A 22970-nucleotide genomic window follows, 5' to 3' on the forward strand; every position below is an offset into this window, starting at 1 on the left:
AAGTTTTATACAGCTGCAACATGACTTTCTAACTTTTAAATTCAATGCCCCAATTGATCAAGGCAAGCATGACATACACCTTCTTTACCACCTTGTCCACTTGTGTAGCCACTTTTAGGGAGCTATGGACTTGAACCCCAAATCTCGCTGTACATCAATGCTTTTACGGGTCCTGCCATTTACCATATACGTTCTTCTTGTATTTGACCTCTCAAAATGCATCACCACACACTTGCTCTGAGTAAACTCCACCTGTTATATCTCTGCCCAACTTTCCAGCTCATTCTTCAGTTCTCTAATTCTGGCCTTTTAAATATCTTTTCCTCTCTTCTTCCTACCAAAATAAAAGGCCTTCAATTCTCTGGAAATTTAAATAAAAGGAGCCAAGCACTAAAAGCCACAAAAGTACCGCAGATGCTGGAAGCTCGAGTCAAAAAACGTGTAGCTAGATCAGACAGCATCCAACGAGCAAGAAAGTCAACATTTCGGTTTGGAACACTTCTTCATGGCTAGGGTCCTGTGTTCTGACCCAAAATGTTGACTTTCCTGATCCTCGGATGCTTTTATGACCTGTTGTGCTTTTCCAGTTCCACATTTTTTGACCAAAGACCTGTGGGAGCTATGTTGGGTTTTTAATCACAAAGTTCTAACTAAATATGCAAAATACATACAGCAAAGTGAGAAACCATATCTATTCCATTATCCAATTTCTCCAGGACATTTCCTATACAGCCCTGTCATATTACAAGGGGTCTTAGGCTCAACTTCCCTGAAGAGTACCCACCTCCCTGCTGAAACTGAGGGCCTCTTCAACTGGATCTTCACCCTGTGCACACTCCAGGCAAGTATGATCTTAGTCTTTACAGGATCTTACAAACCTAAATTACTGGCAATTACAAATTTTGGTTCTGCACAAGACACTGATTTTGCGAAGAAATTATCAGTCACAGTCTTACCAAAGTTTGTGTCCTCAGGTATGGACACCAGCTTTTACAGGGCAAGTAATAATATGTTGCAAGGGCTGAAAAGAGAAGAGCTTCACTCTGGCTACTGAATGCCAACAAACAAGGAAAGTTGTGGCAATGAGCAAGATAGAATCAGATTCATTATCTGGGATATTTTTACATTTCAAATCAATGCCTAGATTTCACATTAAGAATAGGGTATAGGTGTTAAATGATTGGAGCTAACTGGTAGGAGAAACCTGGTAATACAAGTAGATTTGTTGTTCAAGTGATTCAGTGCTCATTAATAGCGATAAAAGGAAATAGAATCTTTCAGTGCCTAGCAATGAAAAACAGAGCTAATACTTCTCACGTCTTAGTTATTTCATGCTCCAGAAGCACTTGATTGGCTTTACTTGATATTCCATTACCAAATGACAGCACTGGCTCTATAATAAGTGCTTGAAAGATGATGCCAGGAATACAGCCCCAGGATTAATCTCATATCAGAAATAGGGAGGAGAAAAGTCTGAACGTATTTCATTCACAACAGTCTACATGATTTGCGTAATTTCCTAGCTAGTCTATAGAATTTGAAACTGTACCAAACATACTGATGGTCCTTTTTGTACAGAAGAATAAGCCAAGAAAAGGCACGCTAACCTTCACCAGATGCCAGTTAGCTGTTTCCATCCAACCCACATTCAACACTGATCATCATCATCACCACATGCAGCAAGTCATTGTAAAGTACTCTGTATCCATTTGAGCTGAAGAACTGCTATCTAAGTCACTCACTTCAGTATTAGAGAAGTGAACAGCATTTCAGCTGATTAATCTCTTATCTATACGGCACTGTATCCAACAGTTACAAAGCTGCCGCTGATCCAAATATAACCAATTGATAATGCACTGGATATTCTGAGAGACAGAACATCAAAACTGACAAGGTATTAAAATGAGTGCACAACTTTCCATTTCTGGCAACAGTCTTTACTGAAGGAGAAGATTCTCCTGAAACTTTAATGTACAATAGGGTGGGCATTTAGTCTTGACAAAGCAGCAACTCCACAGCCCATGTTTGTATGCACAAATGCCCCTTCAAGTACAGGTTGACTAAAAATATAAAGAGACACTAATTAACACTGACATGAACACTTGGAACACTTGGAAACCAGACACTAGCAATGTTTAAATCCGTGAATAAATTCCAACTCAACAACTGTCTGTCAGGGGTTCAAAACATTCACACCTGGATCCACAGCAGTAACCACACCGAATAAGTCAAGATAGGAAATCCAGCACTCAGCAGATTGGGGACTTGCAGTCCAATAATTTAGAATTCGTGATGGTTTGGGAAAACTGTGCATACACTACCTGTAGTCAGGAGACAATGGAGCCTGGGATTAATGAGCAGCCCTTCACTCACCATCACTGAGCTCACCATATCTCTAAATTTCTTTGCTCAGATTTGCTGCTGTCAATGTTGCAGAGGGATAACTCAGGGCAGGGTCCTGTGGGGGAGAATCTGGCATTTCTACTTAGATACCATGTAACCATAAGTGCATAATAACATTGCTGCACATGTGCTCAGAATATTTTTTAACTGGAGTGGCAGAACAGAGATCTTTGATGTTTTGATGTCATCATAATCTTGCTTGTGCAATGAAGATTTTTTTCTCAGTGTCAGGAGTTACAGTCAGCTCACAAACTGACATCCTCAATTTATGCCTGATAGGGTGACATGATTTCAATACCAGCTTTCAAAAGTTAATAAATACATGCAAGAAAAAGATAACTACAGGGGTTACGGGATAGCACAGAAGCGATGAATAGTCTGGACACTCTTCAAAAGATGCTGTAGTGGGTATAATGGCCTTGTTCTGTGCGAAGAGTCAGCTATACAACTCTCAAACCTGCTCCACCATTAAATAATGGTTAAACCTCTGCTATCCCATATTCCCAAAATACAGCACACAGTAACACTCTGAAAAGATTTGCAGTGGTGCAATAACTGTTGCTTCGTAGCAAACTCCTCAACGTCAGGAACCTATTTGTGCGACTTCACCATTTCTCCTTCAGTAAAGTTGCTCATATGACAGAAGGAGAAGCTGAGTTTGGCAGCACATTTGCTGAAATCTTTAAACATTGCCACCACACCATCAGCATCCTAGCAAAATCCCTGTACTCATGCTGATATTTTCTTTTCAACGGCACAAACATGGAACAGCAGAAAAAGGCAATTTGTTTTCTCATGCAGCTACATTGACAACTTTTCTGGTCTGGAGACACACAGATATGTAGAATAAGTGTGTGGCAGTTACAGCAACAGACTAGCAACTAGATCAAAGACAGAGAAATACCTACATTTATATATGCTTTTCACAAACTCAAGATATTCCAAACTGCTTTATAACCAATGATCCTTTTAGTTATGATATAGGAAAAATGTCATACCTTCCATCTTTACCCAGCAAGAGGTGGCATGAAAACTATCAGATTGCTCATTAATCTCTAACTGAACGTACTTGGGACGCTATTTCCACACTTTTCTGTTAGTGGAGGGATCAAAGACTGAGGACATGGGTTTAAGTTAAGTGGCAGGAAGTTTAGAAGTGATGGGAGGAAAATCTTTTTTTCCCCACCATAGGTTGGAGAGAATCTGGAACTCACTGGCTGAAAGGGTGGTAGAGGCAGAAACCCTCATAGCATTTTAGAAGTATTTAAATACACTTGTGATGCCAAGGCATATCGGCCAGGTGCTGGAAAATTGGATTAGGATAGTCAGCCGCTTGATTTTGACTGGCGCATGGTTGATGGGCCAAAGGACCTTTGTTTGTGCTGTAAAACTTTATGACTCTATGATTTTGGGAAATAGACAGCGTGAATTAGACAAACTAGAGAATTAGGGCAGCACAGTGGCTCAGCAGTTAGCGATGCTGCCTCACAGCACCAGGGACCCCAGGTTCAATTCCACCCTCAGGCAACGGCCTGTGTGGAGTTTGCACATTCTCCCGGTGTCTGCATGGGTTTCCTCCGGGTGTTTTGGTTTCCTCCCACAGTCCAAAGATGTGCAAACTAGGTGGATTGGCCATCTAAATTGTCCACGGTATTCAGGGATGTGTAGATTAGGTGGATTATGAGGGGTGGGTCTGGGTAGGATGCTCTGAGGGACGGTGTGGGCTTGTTGGGCCAAAGGGCCTGTTTCCACACTGTAGGGATTCTATGATCTATGATTTCTGCTGGTTGAGAAGTTAAGAAGCAGAGGACATCTGAAAAGGTTTTCCAGGCATGAAATTAGAAACACTTCTATACACAAAGAAAAAATTCTGTAAATGGTAATTGATGCCAGATTGATTGTGAACTACAAATCTAAGATTGCCAGGTGTTTGCTAACTAAAGGTATTAAAAGATATGAGACAATTGTGGGTGTGTAGATATGGGTTGAAAATCTGGGTGTCATGGTCTCACTGAACGAAGGAACAGTTAAAGGGCTTGAGGTGGTTTGAGGACTAAATGGCCCACTTTTGTTCTTAAATGACTGATGCTTAACAACACTGGTTCCCAGTTCAGTAGTCAACTATCAATTAACGAAGGGCAAACGGAGATAGACTGGCAAAATAACGTAGTCTTTCCAGGACCATCCAAAAATAAAACAAAAGTTTCTATCATTTAGCCTTGCTCTCTAACTACTGGGAATGAGATGTGAATGGAAGATATCCCTTACCATGCGGCGGCACAGGACCAGTTAGATCAAACAGTGTTGAGATCCCAATTCCAGCAGCATCCACCCCATCTCTCTCCGTACATAGGTGAAATGACAAGACTCATATTGTCTCAAAAAGGTGCACAATTTTTAAAGGTTTAATCCATGAATAATGCTTTCAAAAGAGGTAGCAAGATAGTTTTAAAAGAACAATTGCCACAGACATTTCATCCAGTTATAGCACTTCAGACACTCTCTCCAGCACCTGTTTAAAAGAGTTCTGACTAAATGCTTTACTTCTAGTATATTAGGAATGTTAGTAAAGATTAGTTCAATTAAGGAACAGGTTCTCTCAGGAGGTATCAGCAAGACTTTTAACACAATCAAGGTGTAACTCCAAACCCAGGGATTAATGGACTGCAGTTTTTTTTTAAAACAAGGACTGTAGATGCTCCATTGATTAATTAAGCAATCTCTAAAACTCTATTATTTTCTCTGCTCAGTTACAGATCAAATGTCACATTTCTACAGTCTGTTGGTGCAGGAACATGGAATAGCTTCAGTTTTGTCCTTGATTTAAAGGAGCCCAGCAGTGAAGTGAAATCTGGAGAATATTTGAAGTCGGAAACCTCTCCATTAACAAAAAATTGCATAAAGACTATAACCTCTTATTTATGTGCTACAGCCCTTCCTGAGAAATAAACAACACAAGCCCTGTCTCTAACAATGACATCTCACAACATAACAATCTTATCATCATTTTACACCTGAACCTTTAAAGAAAAATAGTTGGAAATACTCACTTCCGCAATGCTCCTCCAGTATTCTATCAGATTCTGAGAGATTAAGCTGCATATGCAGAGTAAAAGTAGTCCATATAATGAAGAGAACCAATATTGGCCTGACCTACTCCACTTGCTGCGCCAGCTATATTATCCACACTAATATCCTTTTGTTAAATATATCAAGAACAGTAGATCACTAGTTATGTTGTTGGATCAGTAAGTATCTATACTAATGATCCAGAAACCACAGGTTTAGATTTTATCACAGCTGATGAGGGAATTTGAGAACAATATATTAAAAAAAAAGTCAGGACTGAAAAGCTAATACTGGTAACCATGAAAAACAAATTGCCTTAAAAATCCATCTTACTCACTAACATCCTTCAGTGAAAGAAATCTATCATCGCATCGCCAAGCCAACAGAATATGGTTACCCAAGATACTCAGTTGTATAAAACTGTTACAGAAAAGTCTAACTAGACAGACTGCCCAACATTGAACTTGGTAGTTGGCATCAGAAATGACAAAAGTAACCCACGAAAGTCCTACTCAAAAAAAGTGCCAAAATTACGAGAGCACCCCTCCCAACATCAAGCAACAGCCTGACAGAGTATCCTCATAGATAACATTCAGACAACTTTGCAGACTCGTCCAGTGCTACTTCTGCATACATCCCTTCTTAGTAACAGAAGGGATTTACCAGAGGTGGTGACACAGTGGTATAAAGTCATGAGGTTTTTTTTGAGTCCTCATCATTCGCCAGAGACCCACAAAGCATCATGACAACATGTCAAACATGGGCAAGAAAATGCCGTTCTGATGAATCAGTGCTTTCCCACACTGAACTCCACCTTGAAGCAGCAGAGGTTCACTGGACCTGCAGCAGGGGTGAAGAACTTCAGGGGAAATCTATTTGATCTTGTGCATACCATCCAAAGGATCAAAGACCAAAGAACTGTAGTCCTGCTACAGCCAATCGTGAATGGTAATGGACAATTAAACAACCAGCAGGAAAGGGGAAGCTCCAAGAATATTTCTATCCTCAGGGATCCGAGATATAACCTAGCACATCAGTTCAATAGACATGACTAAAGCACTAGCTACCATTTTCAGCCATAAATGCCAGTGGATGATCCATTTCCTGACTTAACCAACTTCACATACAAGCTCAGAGATAGCAAGAACTGCAGGTACTGGTGTTAGAGTCAATACAGTGTGGAGCTGAAGGAACACAGCAGGTCAGACAGCATCAGAGGAATAGGAAAGTCAACGTTTCGGGCCTACACCCTTCATCAGGTCTAGGCCCAAAGTGTTGACTCTCCTGCTCCTCTGATGCTGCCTGACCTGCTGTGTTCCTCCAGCCCACACTGTATTCACATACAAGCTTTCAGCCAAATAGATTCACTCCACATAATGTTGAGAAATGGCCGTGCACAGCAGATATAGCAAAGATTGTGAGCCCCAAATCTAAGTTTTAGTACTGAAGGATCAAGCTTCAGAACTAGCCATGGCTCTAGTCGTGCCGTTCCAACGCAGCAACAACACTGCTACCTCCCTGACAATGTGGAAAATTTTACCAAGATACAGAACATACCCAACACAAAGGAAAATGATTGTAGTTGTAGGAGATCACCTCATCTCAGCCTGAGGACATCACTACACCGGTTCATCAGGAGGGTGCCCAATGCCCAAAAATCTTCAATCCTTCAGCAATACACTTCTTTCCATCATAAGAAAAGTGGGGATGTGTGTTGATTATTTCACAACATTCAGTACCATTCACAACTACTCGGATATTGCAGTAGTCCATACACATGTGCAGCAAGACCTGCACAACATTCAGGCATAGGCTGATAAATAGCAAGTAACATTCATGACACGAGTGGCACACAATGACCATGTCCAACAAAACACAATGCAATACCTCCACAAATATTCAATAGCATTACCAATGCGAAATTCTCAACCACCAATATTCTCAGAGGTTAGGAGAGGTGGTGTTTGTCACTTGTATATACTGGATATAATTTCAGTGGTTTTCAAAATCAAAAACGGTTTTGATAGAATAAATGGGAATAATTACTTCCAGTTGCAGAAGGGCTGGTATCCAGAGGACACAGATTCAAGACGTTTAGCAAAAAAATTACCAATTTTTTACAAGTTGTGATCCGTAATGCACTGCCTAAAAAGGTGGAATCAGACTAAGCAGTGATTTTAAGAGGAAATTGGATAAATACTTGAAGGAATAAATTTTGAAAGGCTTTGGGAAAAGGGTGCAAGTGGCACTAGCTTAATAGTTCTATTAATCAGCCACAATGTGGTATGTGGGAGGGAATGGATGCCTCCTCTGGTTGCATCTCTTCTTGATTCTCATTTCCACTGATGTTAAATACAAGGCAAGCAGCACATTAACCATTATCTCACACTTTTATTATGTATTACCATTGAATGCAAATGAAATACAATAGTTTTTATGGTCAGCCAAATATACCATTTAAAACAGAATGATTCCCTCAAATTTCATATTTCTTTATGGGGAAATGACTAAAGCAGATTAGACATCTGATCAAGTCTGCTAGTTAGTCATGGCTCAGTGGTAGCACTACTATCACCTGATTAAGGTGGTCATAGTATCAAGCAGCACCCCAGAGACTTGAGCACATAATCTACTTTGATATTTCATGGAAACAGAGAAACATAGAAAGTGGAAGGGGTAGGCCATTTGGCTCTTCGAGCTTGCTCTGCCATTCAATATGATCATGTTTGTTCACCCAACTCAGTACCCTGTTCCCGCTTTCTCCCAATACCTTTTGATTCTAAGGACAATATCTAACTCCTTGAAAACATCCAATGTTTTGGCCTTAACTGCTTTGTGGCAGAGAATTCTACATGCTCACCACTCCGAGCGTAGAAATTTTTCATCTCAGTTCTAAATGGCCTGCCCAGTATCCCCATACTGTTACCCCTGGTTTTGGACTCCCCAGTCATCAGGAACATCCTTCCTGTATCTATCACATGTATTCCTAATACAATTTTATACGTTCTGGAAGATATCCCCTCATTCTTCTAAACTCCAGTGAATACAGCCCTAATGCATCCAGTTTCTCTTCGTACTTCAGCCCTGCTATCCCAGGAATCGGGCTGGTAAAGCTTTGTTGTTCTCCAAAGCCACAGAAAACCCTTCCTCAGGTAAGGAGACCAAGATGCACGCTATACTGCAGTTGTAAAACTGCAGCAAGACATTCCTGCTCCTATACTTGAATCCACTCACGATGAAGACCAACATACCATGTGCCTTCTTCACAGCCTGCTGCAACTGCATGCTTACTTTCAGCACTTGCTTTCTGACAATACTGAGCAAGTATTACCCTGTTGGAAGTGCTGGGTTTTGGATGAGACCTTAAATCTCTCATGTCATTGGAAATCATCCTAAGAAGAACACAGTCTACCTCGGTGACTTGACAAACACATCTCATGCAACCAAGATCACTGAAAAACAAACTCTCACCATTTATCTCATTGCTCTTTGGCGAATCTTATTACAAATGAATTGGCTACTGCACCAGCGTTTAAAAATGTCATTTGCTGTGAAATGTTTTATTATGCATTGAATTATTGGCAATCTAGTTTGGAATGTTTATCAGTGTGGGTCCATACAAAGCTAATTCTGGCATAAACAAGGTCAGCATTAGCGTCCCAGTAGATATTTCTGCTTATCAAGTTTATGGAGGGAACTCCACAACTATCCAAGGACTTCACAGGCAGTCACGAACAGCCACATTCTGTACAGTTTCTCAATCTTCAGAAACATTTGTTTTCTCAAAATCATCCATTGATTCAATAGTTATCTATTTCAAATGAAGTACCGTACAGAGGCTTTCAGAAATGTAGGAACAGAAACATAAAATCTTTAGCACAGGAGGCGGGCTTTTGGACCTGCCACAAGCTGAATTTATAAAAGCATCTAGGGTGCTCTGAAACTGATTTTACAAGTTTTGATTTTCTTCTTTCCACACCACAGCCTTCAGATTATCTGGAATAGGAATAAAGAAAATGGTTGGCATAAAAGGAACGGTGTTTTACTCAGCTTCATGTGATCTTTTGCCAAAGAATGAAACCCACGCACAAATATTCCACTAAAATTCATTTGGCGACTGTCCAAGTTCCTGCTCCATTCAGGAAATGAGCTAATATGACCACGTCTTTCAGGCAGCAACTGAAAATGGACAGCCTCTTTACAAAGAGGTAATTTTGCACTGTTTGGCTTTAGCTGGCTGTGAATTACAGGTTTTCCATCTGACTACCAAAAAAAGCTGATGGAACTGCTCTGTCAGAGAATAGTTAACTATGTCTAGGTAACTTCAGGAAGTTCAAACAAACACCATAGACTGAACCCATTCCAGAAGTGCTCCACAATAGCTGTTAGTCTCTTTACTCATTTGGTATAAACATTGGATTATTTGCAGCACAGAAGACTTTTCAGTTCATCACACCCATTCTGCCTCTACACAGGTGCAACTCTGCTAACCCCACTCCCCTGCATTTTCCCTCTTAGCTTTGTATTTTATTTTATTTTCAGATGCTTATTCAAATTCCTGTTGAAAGCCCTAATTCTATCCATAAACGCAGACAGAATAATCCAGATAAAAGCAATCTGAGGTATTAAAATATTTATCCACATTTCACCATTCATTCCTGTACTTTATCACTTTAAATCTCAACACTTCTGCCAAAATGAACAGCTTCCTACTATCCACTCTGTCCAGACACTTCATCAGTAACTTCTATCAAATCTCCCCTCAATTTATTTTTCTCTAAGGAGAACATCAGCTGATGAATTTATCCACACAACCAAAGTCCCTCATTCATGGTAATATGTTTGTAAATTGTTTTCTGCACTCTCTTTGCTACACATCTTTCCTAAAGAAGTTGGCTGGAACTGGACACAACTACTCCAGTCTAGGTGGAAAACAATGAAGAAGATGGTCCTTGCTTTTTAACTAGCAATTTCTAAGCCCCTAAAAGTCACAAAGTTGTACACACTCATCTCTGAGTGTGAAGTGCCAGGTTCAAGCTGGGTACACCTCACGAAACAATCAAAGCTAGTATTCCATGCAACAAAGAAGCAGTGCTGTACTGTTGAATGTCCCCTCAAATGAACAATAGAACATAGAACAGTACAGCACAGTACAGACCCGTCAGCCCATGATGTTGTGCCGACCTATTATCCTACTCTAAGATCAAACTAACCTGCATACCTTCATTTTACTATCATCCATGTGGCTACCCAACAGTCGCTTAAATGTACCTAATGTATCTGACTCTACCACCACTGCTGGCAGTGCATTCCACGCACCCACCATTCACTGTGTAAAGAACCTACCTCTGACATCTCCCCTATACCTTCCTCCAATCACCTTAAAATTATGCCCCCTCATAATAGTCATTTCCACCCTGGGAAAAAGTCTCTGGCTATCCATTCTATCATCTTGTACACCTCTATCAAGTCACCTTTCATCCTTCTTCACTTCAATGAGAAAAGCCCTAGCTCCCACAACCTTTTCTCATACGACCTGCCCTCCAGTCCAGGCAGCACCCTGGTAAATCTCCTCTGCACCCTCGCTAAAGCTTGCACACCCTTCCTATAATGAGGTGACCAGAACTGAACACAATATTTCCAAGTGTGGTCTAACCAGGGATTTATAGAGCTGCAGCATAACTTCACGGCTCTTAAACTCAATCTCCCTGCCAAATGAAAGCCAACATACCATAAGCTTTCTTTACAACCCTATCAACTTGGGTAGCAACTTTGAGGGATCTATGGACGTGGACCCCAAGAACCCTCTGTTCCTCCACACTGCCAAGAATCCTGCCACGAGCCCTGAAATCTGCATTCAAATTTAACCTTCCAAAATGAATCACTTCACACTTTTCTGGGTTGAATTTCATCTGCCACTTCTTTGCCCAGCTCTGTATCCTATCAATGTCTCGCTGCAACCTACAGCAGCCCCCCTCACTATCCACAACTCCACCAACCTTCGTGTCATCAGCAAACTTACTAACCCACCCTTCCACTTTCTCATCCAAGTCATTTATAAAGATCACAAAGAGCAGAGGTCCCAGAACAGACCCCTGCGGAACACTATTGGTCACTGAGCTCCAGGGTGAATACTTTCCATCTACTCCACCCTCTGTCTTCTATTGCTCAGCCAATTCTGTATCCAGACAGCCAAATTTCCCTGAATCCCATGCCTCCTTACTTTCAGAGTGAGCCTACCATGGGGAACCTTACCAAATGCCTTGTTAAAATCCATATACACCACATCCACTGCTCTACCTTCATCCATATGTTTTGTCACATCCTCAAAGAATTCAATAAGGCTTATGAGGCATGACCTACCTCTCACAAAGCCATGCTGACTATTTCTAATCAAACTGTGCTTTTCCAAAAAATCATAAATACTATCTCTCAGAACCCTCGCGAATAATTTTCCCAAAACAGGATTCCCAGGATTATTCCTATTTCCTTTCTTGAACAAGGGAATAACATTTGCCACCCTCCAATCATCTGGTACTACTCCAGTGGACAGTGAGGACGCAAAGATCATCACTAAAGGTGCAGCAATCTCTTCCCTTGCTTCCCAAATCAACCTTGGGTATATCCCATCTGGCCCAGGGGACTTATCTATTCTCATGCTTTTCAAAATTTCTAGCACATCCTCCTTCCTAACGTCACCCTATTCAAGCATATCAGCCTGTTTCATGATATCCTCACAAACTACAAGGTCCCTCTCACTGGTAAATACTGAAGCAAAGTATTCATTAAGGACCTCCCCTACCTCCTCCAACTCCACGCACAAGTTCCCTCCACTATCCCTGATCAGCCCAACCCTCACTCTGGCCATCCTCTTGTTCCTCATATTAAAGTATAGAATGCCTTGGGGATTTCCTTAATCCTACCCACCAAGGCTTTTTCATGTCCCCTTCTAGATCTTCGAAGTCCATTCTTCAGTTCCTTCCTGGCTTTCTTGTAACCCTCTAGAGCCTTGTCCGATCCTTGCTTCCTAAACCTGAAATAAGCTTCCTTCTTCCTCTTGACTAGATGTTCCACATGTCTTGTCATCCAAGGTTCCTTCATCTTACCATCCCTTCCTTGCCTCAGTGGGACAATACACAAATAGATAGGGAGTTTGCCATTTTTCTGGCCAGCACTTATTCCTCAACAAAAGGAAGCTGATCATTTGTCTTATTGCTGTTTGTGCCCCTTTACTGCACATAATTTGGCTGCTGCATTTCCCGCATCACAACAGTAACTATGCTTCAAAGGCTCTTCAGTGGCTATGAAGAGTTTCAGGACATCTGTCAAAGGCTCTAGAAAATGCAAGTTTTTTCAGATTACTAACTTTTCATTAACCTTACAGTAGTTATAAACATATACTTGTCCCTAGCTGCACTGAATGAAAGGTGCAAAGCACAGTTCAATCCCATGCAAACGTAGTTCTACAATGTCACTGGAAGGACCATTTGCCCATTGCTGCAAATCAATTTGCTGTATTAGTGTCATACATTGGCACTCTCCAGATAAGAGAGAGACTGGCATCTGTGGAACTGTAAAGGTAAAGCATAAAATGTTCTGACCCAAACAGGGTCATAAAAATCAGCACAGGCAGAAGTACCAGAAACCTAAACAAAATAATTTCACAGCAATATGTTTTCTCTCAAGTTATAATCAGCCACCCAGCATGCTCAGTTTCTGAGCAAAGGAGATGCAAGGCAGCAATTGCACCAAGCTCTCCTCTATAAAGACCCAAACATTTGGCCATAAACAGATCAATGCTAGATCTGAGCAGCAATTGAGATAGAGAAGGAAGCTGGCACTCACTTCTTGTTAAGTACAAACACTCAATCCAATAATCAGTTCTTTAAATTAGAAATCCAACAAACACCTAATTAATTCCAGTAACTACTACACAGACTAAAGCAGTGAGGTGCAAGTTTAACACAGAAAGTAAGGGACTCTAGTGGCCTCGTGGCCCAGTGGTGGTGCTCCTATACCAGAACACCTGGTTTAAGTGCCACCTGCTCAAAAAGGTGTATTATAACACATCTGAGCAGACTGACCTTAATCAGGTTAATTAAAAATATATATACCTCATTCAATAAGTAAGGACTCTTCTGTTGCAGTGGTAATGTTCCTAACTCTGGACCAGAATTAGGCCAAGCCTGGGTTCAAATCCAACTAGTTCCAGTGGTGTCATAACATGTGAACAGACTAATTAAAAGATATCTAACAAAGGAATTAAAGAAGTTTACAAATCATAGCATATAACAAAAAGGAAGATCCTATAATGCAGATCAAGATCTGTGCTGAGTATATCCACTTTAATTGGGTGGAACAACTTGATAAAGACAGAAAAAGAGTCTGCAGGTTGAAATTTCTCTGTCATTTTTTTCTTTTTTTATTCATTCACAGGATGAGGGCGTTGCTGGCTTGGCAGCATTTATTGCCCATCCTTAATTGCCCAGAGGGCAGTTAAGAGTCTGGAGTCACATGTAGACCAGACCAGGTAAGGATGGCAGTTTCCTTCCCTAAAGGACATCAGTGAACCAGATGGGTTTTTCCAACAATTGGCAATGGATTCATGGTCATCATTAGATTCTTAATTCTAGATATTTATTGAATTCAAATTCCACCATCTGCCATGGCAGGATTAGAACCTGGGTCCCCAGAACATTATCTGGGTCTCTGGATTAACAGTCCAATGATAATACCACCAGGCCATTGCCTCCCCCAACCCGCAAAGGGTTGAGTATTTTATTAACTGACAAAATGTGTCAGTCAAGCTGGACAAATATTGGAAAACCTGCAACTCAGATCAAATGAACATTATTTGTATCATCAATATCCTGAGAGAAGATAGTTAAAATCTTCCTTGGTTATGACTAAAATGATTAGGCTTCCTTTATCCAGAAGATGTGGTACATCAGTTTGCTAACGTGCCCAGCAGAGACACTATTCTCCTTCCTGCATTGTTGCTAGGAAATCTTTATTTTTAAAGTCGTATTCTGACATTGACAGGATTAAAATTTGTCGCCAGTCTTCAGTTCCTGTTCCACTGATCATACTTTCACTAGCTTAAAAACAAAAAGAATAGGTTTGAGATTCAACAGGCTGGCTTGTTACTCCTAAGGTACGAGCGTGGGCGTGGAGGAGGCTGCAGCTCATTATTTGTAAGGCAATGTGAGAGCAGCCTCCAGGAATCAACAGATGATATTCTCACGATTTGAGAAATGACTGTAGCATGTGGAGGCGAGGGGTGAACAGAAAACTGAAGATCTGACAGTCTGACAATGAAGGGAGGACAAGCATAAAAGTTCATTAAAAATAGGTAAATGTTCATTGAGGCACTAGAATGAACTTTAATTTCAAAACTGATCAAAATTACAATCTATTCTTTGCATTGTGCAGAGTACAACTCTCTAATAATGCAATTTCAACAAACTGCTGAAATGTGAGATTAAGTAAAGAGTGCACTCCAACCCCATTTCTTCCTGTACTTTAAGGTCAATATCATCAGGCCATTAGCTGAACCACCCAAATCCTAACCAGGACTAAATTCTATAATTGTTCTGACACATTCAACTTTTGCATCATATTTGTCGACTCAGACAATTTGGCATTCAGAGTAAATAAATATGGAATGATGAGTCCTTTAAAAAGTCTGTAACGTTCAACCTCTTTGCCTCCTACAGGAATGAAAGACAAGCCAGTGATTCAGCCCCAGTTTCTGCTAGCACACATGAACAAGCAGTCTTCATCACTTTTCCTCGCCACATTCAATATCCTTTCAGTACTTTTTCATTCAACATAGTTCTGTCTCAAGTACTCAGCCAGGAAGTGAATTCCTAGCCTCTCTAACCTACATAAAGAAGTTTCATCTCCTCAATATTCTTCATCTCTTCCACTTAACCTTGTAGCCCTTTATTATAGGCTCAACTACTAGAAAAAATCTATTTATAGTTATCCTGTTCCGTCCTTCTACAATTTTAAACAACTAGCAAGTCACCTTAATTTACAGTGCCCCAAAATATTAAAAAAAAGTGATTTCCTATTTATTCTTCCTCATATCAGACAGCTTCCCAGTTAATCTGCATTCGCATCTCCCCAAAATCATAATTTAATACAAAAGGAGGAGACCATTCAGCTCATTAAGTCTAGAATGCCATTCAATACAATCATAGCTCATCTGACTTAGTCTTCCCCTCGTTTTTCTGCTGCCCAATAGATCAAAACTCTGTCCAACTCAGCTTTGAGTATATTTAATGATACAGCTTCCTCTGCACTCTGGGGAAGGGAACTCAAAAACTCACCATCATTTTAAATGAGAGGTGCCTGATTTTTAAATTCAATATCCTATATAGACAGTAAAACTAAAGAGGTTGTTGATTTGCTTGCCGAGCTGGCTTGTTTTTGTTCAGACATTTCATCACCATGTTAGGTGACATCATCAGTGGAACCTCCGATGAAGTGATGCTATTCTACTACTGCTTGGAATTTATACTGTTTGGTCCGCTATGGTCACCATAATGGACCAGACAGTATAAATTCCAAGAGGAGCAGAATAACATCACTTCATCGGAGGCTCTACTGATGATGTCACCTAGCATGGTGATGAAACATCTAAACAAAAACAAGCCAGCTCGGCGAGCAAATCAACAACCTCACCCTCAACCCGAGCTACAAACCTTTGCCAAAACTTTAAGTAAAACCGAAGTCCGTATACGGTTATACGAAGACTCACCAGTTTCCCTTCATGGGCAACAGCAGGAGACCTAGAAAAAGTAATTTATGACTCCCACTCTGAACTAATTCAGCTCTCCATGGTCTCAATCACTATTCTCAGCCTATTCATACTGAACACAAAGATCTACACTGCACAAAGAGGTTTCTTTGAATCTCAGACTCCAGGCTTCACAACTTGCTACAGCAAATTGAAGACAGCAATAAAAAAAAAAGAACTAGGAGGAGTAGGCAGTTCAGCCCCTCAAGACAGTTCCACCATTCAATATGATCATGGTTGATCTCAACCTCAACTCCACTTTCCTGCCTGATCCTCTTAACCTTTCAACATGCTACTAATTAAAACCTCTCTCTTCAAATGTACTCAGTGCCCCAGCATCTATTGCACTCAGATCGTGAATTCAACAGATTCGTGACTTTTTGAAAGAAGTAATTTCTTATCTCTGATTTAAATCTGCTACCCCTTATCCTAAAACCATGATCCCCTCATTCTAGATTCAAGAAGAATCATCAATTCTCGACCTACTTTAATCAACTCCCTTTAGTATCTTGTATACCTCAATTACATCTCATCTCAATCTTCTGTCCTCGTAACTTTGCATTTTCCATGGCTAACCCACATAAACTGCAAGTCCCTGGCCAATCTACCTCATCTGCATGTCTTTGGACTGTGGGAGGAAATTACAGCACCTGGTGGGAATCCCCACAGACATGCTGAGAACATGCAAACTCCACACAGGCAGTCACCTAAGGCTGGAATCAAACCTGCGCCCCTGGCGCTGAGAGGCAGTGGTGCTAACCACTGAGCCACCATGCTATTCCTTTCATAGAAATCTTAATTTGTATGATATTGCCTCGGCTCAGAAAATTTGTCCAATTGTGTCTTATAATTTGTACTGAGCAACTGACTGTTGGGCCAGTATCAGCTTTTGGTCACCCAACAATCTCCATTCTTTGATTCTTTCAGTCAACTTCTTTCTCTGATTGGGCTCCTGCAAAGGACCTTGGGACATTCAAAGGTTCTACATAAATGCACGTTGTTTCTAAACATGACACAGAACCACAATAATCAGTTAAACACACTGCAGCAATGTTGGGTGTCAAGGTTTTAAATTACAATGTAGCACAAGTCACCTTCATCAGAACATGGAGGGAGTACAGAAGCAGAATATCTGGGGTAGAGGAGTGGTGGGGGTGCCTGAAGCTAAGATACCTGACTAGCACAATGCCAACCACGAGCAAACACTCTAAATTCTAAAGGAACATGTAGTTTCAGCATTACTGTTATCAGAATCACTATCTGACTAAGGTCTCAGTCCAACAGGAGTGATGTTCAGGAGAAGGCCTGCTCCATTCCTGTAACTACAACATGGTTTGGTTATTTTAAGAGAACTACTCCAACTTGTCACATTAGACACTATAGCACACTAGGTAAAGCACACTGTATCAACATGTCTACTTCTCTGCCACGTCAGCAGTACAGTTGTCTGAACTACAACCTTTCCATTGGTCGGACCAAACTATTCATATTATACATTAATGAACTGGACAAAGAAACATTTTTGCTAAGTTTGCAGAGGACACAATTACTGGTAGAGGAAAAGGTAGTGTTGAGGAAGTGGGGAGGCTGCAGAGGACTTGGACAGGCTAGGAGAGTGGGCAAAGAAATGGCAGATGGAATACAATGTGGAAAGGAGGAGGTTAAGCACTTTGGAAGAATAAAAGTGCAGACTACTTTCTAAATGAGGAATTGCTTTAGAAATCTGGGGCACAAAGACTAGTTCAGGATTCTCTGAAGGTTAACATGCAGGTTTAGAAGGCAAGTTAAGAAAGCAATGTCAGCATTCATTTTGAGGGGACTAGAAAACAAGAGCAGGATGTACTGCTGAGTTTGTACAAGGCTCTGTTCAGGCTACCTTTGGAGTAGTGTGAACAGTTTTATACCTCATATCCAAGAAAGGATCTAAGCCAGGTCTTGGAAGAGGTTCACAAGAATGATCCCAGGAATGAAGGGCATATCACATAAGGATACAGTTGAGGACTCTGGGTCTGTACTCAATAGATGTTAGTGGGGATATCATTGAAACCAAAAGAATACTGAAAGGCTTGAACAGAGTGGACTTGGAGATGATGTTTCTACTAGTTACAGAAACTAGGACTCAACAGCACAGCTTCTGAGTGAAAGGACGACCCTTTAGAACTGAGTTGTGAAGTAATTTCTTCAGCCGGAGGGTGGTGAATCTGTGGAACTTACTGCCACAGAAGGCTATGGAGGCCAAGTAATTGAATGTATTTAAGACAGAGATATATAGGTCCTTGATTAGTAACAGGATCAAGTGTTACTGAGAGAAGGCAGGATACTACAGTTGAGAAAGATATCAACCATGATCAAATAGCACAGCAGACTCAATAGACCAAATATCCTAATTCTGCTCCTATATCTTATGGTCAGTTTCAATGAAGTGTAGAAAGTTCCAATTGCTATTACTAGAATGTTCCAGTTTTGCGTCCCTTGAGGACAGAACAATGAAAAACATTAATATCCAAATGTGTCACAGCCATTGCCATTTGCCATTGCTGTCCTCAAGACAAGGAGAGATTAATCACAGTTTCTTTGGGTTTTATCATTGCAACACAATACATACATCAAGATTTAAAAAATAGTAAAGAACATAAACGTTGTGACACCTACTATTTAACTTAATTATGGGGAGGGCTTGTAATCTTCACTTGAACAAATACTTGATCTTAAAATCACACCAATTACTTTAGTTACCAGTTTGCCATCACTGCAGACTTAGATTTCAGGTGGTACTCAGCAGAAGGTAGGTGCCTTGCGCATATCCTCGTTGTGTTACAAAAATATGTGGCATCTCCTGAACATGTTCAGGCTCTGAGCAGCTGTACACACAGTGACAAATAAATTGCAAAGGAAGCAGCTTGTCTGATTAGCAGCACAGTTCCAAGGCAGATCAGATATCGGTTACAGAGGAGCACTGAGCTTTCCCACCACTCCCGTTTGAACTGGTTTCACAGCTCACCAAACAATCAGCTTTAAGACAAACTAGCCAGTCAAGTTCACACACACAAATCACAATCTGTCAGTCCGTGTTACAAAAAATAAAGGTCAGCATATCAGAAATAAGTAAAAGGCCACAAAAGTTCCAGACCGTTGAGAGTCAGAAGTCAATAATGCCGTATTGAAGGCAGAATACACAGTACTTCTTCCACACGATTGCTCCCAGTAGCCAGTCTAACTGGCAGCCTGCTTACATAGCTATGGTTTCAAAATTCCATTATTCCAGATGCAAACATATTGTGAATTTGCCTTAATGTGCAGACATTCAACAAAGCTTACAGACCTGAAACCTGGATCCGGTTACAGTGTATCCAATGCCAGCAAGCTCCGCACTCTGTCACATTCTCCTGCAAACACAGAGCAGTTACATCAGCAGAGGCCAACCGGAAGCAGCTTTCAACTCTGTTCCCTGGTTACACATTCATGCAAATTTAATCTCTAGGCAGCACTTACCTCACTGTTTAAAGAGTAATGCTGCACCACACAAGCCAGACCTGCATCGTTGAAGGTATACAATTGGTGAGACCCCATTGTAGTAACAGGCTCTCAAGAAAATTCCAACACATTTATTCTTCAACCTTATTTAAGTCCTTCATAAGTAACTGGTGTCACTGGCAAGGCCAGTATTTATTGCTTGTCCCAACTGATCTTGAAAAGGTGGCAATGGGCCTCATTCTTAACCACTGTAGCCCATGTGGTAGAGAGAGCTGTCATGGGTGACTTCCAGTATTTTGATCCTACAAAATAGTCAAAAGAACAGTGATGTAATTCCACATTACAAGAGTGAGTGGCATGGAGGGGAATTTGCAGGCAGTGTTCCTTCATTGCAACTGTTGCCCTTGTGTTCTAAGTGGATGAGGTTGCAAGTTTGGAAGATGCTATCAAAACAGCCATGGTGAGTTGGAGCAGCACAGTGGCTCAGTGGTTAGCACTACTGCCTCACGGCGCCAGGGTCCTGGGATCGATTGGGTGATTGCCTGTGTAAAGTTTCCACATTCTCCCTGTGTCTGCATGGGTTTCTGCTAGGTGCTCTGGTTTCCTCCCACAGTCCAAAAATGTGCCAGTTAGGTGGATTGGCCGCGCTAAATTGCCCATGGTGTCAAGGGATTGGCAAGGTTAGATGGATTGGCGGGATAAATGCAGGGTTACGGGGATAGGGCGAGAAGTTGGGTCCGAGTGGATTGCCCTTTGGAGGTTTGGCACAGACTCAGCGGGCCAAATGACCTCTACATGCACCATAGGGATACTGTGACGGAGTTACTGCTGCTACTGTGTGTCAATGAAGGCAGCGAAAATTGAAGCCGGTGGATGGGATGGGTTTCTTTGTCATTGATAGGGATAGAAGGCAAATTACTGACTACACAATTCCCAGCGTTTGCCCTGCTCTTATAGAGCACAGCATTTACATGCTTGTCCAGTTCAATTTCTGCTCAATGGCAACCTCCAGGATTTTTGTAGCAGGGGATTCAGTGATGGTAATACAATAGAAATCAAGGAGTGATGGTTAGATTCTCTCTTGGTGATGATGGTCATTGCTTGTCACTCATGTGGCACAAATGGCTAATTTGAAAAAAACCTTTAGGGATCAGTGATCACAACATAGACTGTTACATTATGTTTACAAGTGCGGTTATGCAATCTGAAGCAAGATTGCTAATTTGAATAAAGGAAATTATGAAGGCATGAGGTGGATTAGGAAAATATACTAAAAAAGATATGACTATATCGCGGCAATGAATATTCTTTAAATAGCTATTAGATGGCTTACAGCCACTATACATTACTTCCAGCTGGGAAAATTCAAACAAGTCAGTTAACAATGACTGAAGGAACTTTAGGATTGTTTATATAAGGCTTCTGAACTTGCCAGATACAGAAGTATATCTCAAGATCTGGAGGCTATAGAATACAAAGGAGGACCAAGGAACTGATAAAGAAAGGGAGAGTAGAATATGAATGAAATCTAGCAAAGAACCTGAAAATGGAATGTCACAGCTTCTATAGGTACATAAAAAGGAAACACTTAGCCGAGGCAAATGTGGATCCCATTATAGGGCAGAGTCAGGAGAACTTACAGCAGGGAACAAAGAATTAGCAGAGAAACTAAGTGATTATTTTGACTATTTTCACTCAGGAAGATCTAAGAAATCTCCCAAAATTACAAAACCAAGTGACTGGAAAGAACAATAATTTGACGGAAAATAATATTAGAAAGAAAATTGTACTAAAGAAATTAAAGGGGCTGAAAACTGAAGTCATCAGGACCTGATATTCTACAGTGCAGAGATTTGCAGGAAGTGGCTTTAGCAATCGTCAATGCACTCGTGATCATTTTCCAAAGTTCTAGATTCTGGACTGCTTCATGCAGATCAGGAGCTAGCCAATGTTAGTATTTAAGAAAAGAGTGTGAGAGAAAATAGGGAATTACAGCCTTACATCAGTCGTAGGGAAATCATGCAGCAAGTAATGGGAAAATGCTAGAAGCTGCTGTGAAGGATGTGATAAATGAATACTTGGATAAGAATGATTTCAGTGGGCATGTCCAGTATGAATTTACAAATAGGAAATTGTTTTTCTTGTTACTAAACAAAAATTGAAAAAAGGGGAGTAGTTAGACACAGTATATCCAAATTTTCAGAAGGCTTTTGATAAAGATCCCCACAGGAGGTTGGTTAGTAAAATTAAACCACTTAGGCTAGGAGATAATGCACTGGCATGGATTAAGGATTGGCTAATAAACAGAAAACAGATTAGAAATAAGTGGGTTATTCTCACGTCACTAGGCTGAGAGTAGAGGCACTGCAAGGATCAATATTTTTCCCCAGCTGTTCACAATATATAATTAATGGTTACCAAATATAATGTCTTCAAATTTACAGGAGATACAAAGGTAAGTGAGAATGTCTGTGAGAGGAATGTTTAAAAAAATGTGCTTTAGGAGGATTTGCACAGGCTTAGTAAATGGCAAGAACTTGGCAGATGGAATATAATCCACAAAATTGGGAGATTACTCACTTTGGTAGGAGGAACATATGTGCAGAGTATTTCTTAAATGGTAAGAGGTTTGCAAGCTTGTACATGTACAAAGGGAGCTAGGTATCCTTATCAACATGTCGCTGAAGGTTAACATGCAGGTGCAGCAAGCTATCAGGATGGCCAATGCAGTGTTAGCCTTTGTCACAAGAGGATTTGATTATAGGAGTAATAAATTTTTGCTTCAATTGTATAAAAGCTGGATTAGACTGCATATGGAGTGCTGTTTATCATTTAGGTCTCCTTACCACAGGAAAGACATTACTGTCACAGTCTCTCAAACTTGCCCTTAGATAATGTGACTTATGCTATGAAGACAGAATGGCCAATCAGGGCCTGCATTCTCTAGTGTTTCAAAGAATCAGTCACAGTCTGAGAATTTGGGGTAGACCATTTAGGACGAAGAGGAGGGGACATTTCTTCACCCAAAGAGCGGTGAGCCGGCGTAATTCATTACCACAGGAAATAGTTGATGCCAAAACATTGCACATATTCAAAAGGTAACTAGATATAGCACTTGGGGTGAATGGGATCAAAGGTAATTGGGAGAAAACAGGATTAGGCTAGTGAGTTGGACGATCAGTCATGATCGTGATGAATGACGGAGCAGGCTCAAAACAGT

At 40.8% G+C, this 22970-nt stretch overlaps 1 protein-coding gene across 5 annotated transcripts in view; it reads right to left on the reverse strand.

Moving 5' to 3' along the window:
• The window catches only part of LOC109917665 (rho GTPase-activating protein 32-like), a 488544-nt gene that overhangs the window by 384451 nt on the left and 81123 nt on the right, over positions 1 to 22970 (reverse strand). The window contains exon 2 of one of the 5 annotated variants that reach the window (XM_048615490.1): positions 19599 to 19662. The exons of the other annotated variants lie outside the window; for them this stretch is intronic. The gene's annotated coding sequence lies outside the window, so the exon portion shown is untranslated. The remainder of the gene's footprint in view (positions 1 to 19598; positions 19663 to 22970) is intronic. 5 annotated transcript variants of the gene reach the window in all.

Source organism: Rhincodon typus, chromosome 32 (assembly GCF_021869965.1).
Source record: "Rhincodon typus isolate 14 chromosome 32, sRhiTyp1.1, whole genome shotgun sequence".
Taxonomy (NCBI): Eukaryota; Metazoa; Chordata; class Chondrichthyes; order Orectolobiformes; family Rhincodontidae; genus Rhincodon; species Rhincodon typus.